This window comes from Alexandromys fortis, unplaced genomic scaffold (assembly GCF_014885135.2).
Source record: "Alexandromys fortis isolate MF-2015 unplaced genomic scaffold, M_Fortis_MF-2015_v1.1 scaffold_96, whole genome shotgun sequence".
In the NCBI taxonomy this organism is placed as follows: Eukaryota; Metazoa; Chordata; class Mammalia; order Rodentia; family Cricetidae; genus Alexandromys; species Alexandromys fortis.
The window spans coordinates 4,422,194-4,423,926 of NW_026068053.1; positions in this window are offsets into that span (position 1 = coordinate 4,422,194).

Here is a 1,733-nt window from a genome sequence, read left to right on the forward strand (position 1 = left end):
CAGTCAGCTATGTATCTCAGTGGTAAAGTGTTTTCTACAAGTGCAAATCCCCAGAAGCCTCTACAAACTGAGTCACAGAAAAGCATTGAAAAGGTCTTATGGGCTGGGGTACCACTCAGTGGCAGATGCTTTCCTACCTGTAGGAGACCTTGAGTTCACTTCCTGGTACCATGGGGATGAAATCCAAAGGAAACTACAAGCAGAGGAACTGTGGCTGATCTGATTTTTTGCTCTTTTAGTTAAAATTTTAGTAGTGAATACATAAGGATTTTATCGTCAGGATAAATGGTAAACACTAAACTTTTTGATTTCATTGAAAGTATCTTACACATCATTGACAGGGTAGTAGCTGAAGCTTGGTTTTAAGGTGAACCAGGGTTTCTAGCATAAAAGCCAGGGAAATGACCTAACCTCACAGCCTCCATTTCCTCATCATCAGTGCACGTGTCTGAAGAGTGTCACGAAGATGGATGGGAGGCCGCACAAATTCGCTCGTAAACTGACACTGTTGGGCATTCCGCATGTGGTCATTCATGCCACTGCGGTCGCTCTGTTTGGGAAGTCGTTTCCTATAGGAAATGATCGTTTTCCCTTGGCCGTCATTTCCTTCCTTTCCGTGACTTCTTCAACCCACCAGAGTAAAGAACACACGGGCCCGAAGGGCTGGGTGAAGAAAACAGAAACCATTGGGGCAGCACATCGGGTGCCATCCAGGCGAGATGTGGTGCGGCTTTTACCGCAGCTATTGCAAGCAGGAAGCTGGCAGCATCCCTTGACCTTAAATGCTTCTGGGACCTGGCAGCCAAAGTGTGCTGGGGTGGGCTCTGGAAGAGCTGGCCGAGTATGTGAGGCTGAACTTAGCACCACGTGATCATCTACTTGTGACAGGCTTGCCTGAGTCATCTGCTGCAGCCCAGACTCAGAGGTCAGAGGCCAGCAAATGACCCAGCGTTCTTTTGCCACTTCTAACTCTTCTTGCACCATCTCCAGCGTCTTCTGACAGAATCAGAATGACTCTGCAGGCCACCCAAATCGCAGGGCAGCAAGGACACCACCGTGAGCTTGCTAATCGTGTATTTGCAGGTAAATCTGAGAACTAGTACACGGCTGTAAAGTAAAAACCTTTCATCTTACGGCTGTCTCATAAAAACACAGAGAAGGCAGTAAGACCTTTGAGACTTAGACTGAAAACTCTATCAACACTGCAAAGAGTGATGAAAAATTTAAAATACCACTATGGCCTATAGAAAAATGAACCTTGTCAAATAGATCTTTCACTTCCTTGGTCAGGGTTACCCCAAGATATTTTAAGCTCTTTGTGGCTATCGTGAAAGGTGATGCTTCTCTGATTTCGCTCTGTTTCTTTATCCTTAGTGTATAGGAAGGCCACTAATTTTTTAGAGTTGATCTTGTATCCTGCCACATTACTAAAGGTGTTTATCAGCTGTAGGAGTTCTTTGGTAGAGTTTTTGGGGTCGCTTATATATACTATCATATCATCTGCAAATAATGAAAGCTTTACTTCTTCCTTTCCAATACGAATCCCCTTGATCCCCTTATATTGTCTTATTGCTATTGCTAGAACTTCAAGCACTATTTTGAAGAGGTATGGAGAGAGTGGACATCCTTGTCTTGTTCCTGATTTTAGTGGGATGGCTTTGAGTTTTTCTCCGTTTAATTTAATGTTAGCTGTCGGCTTGCTGTAAATAGCTTTTATTATATTTAGGTATGAC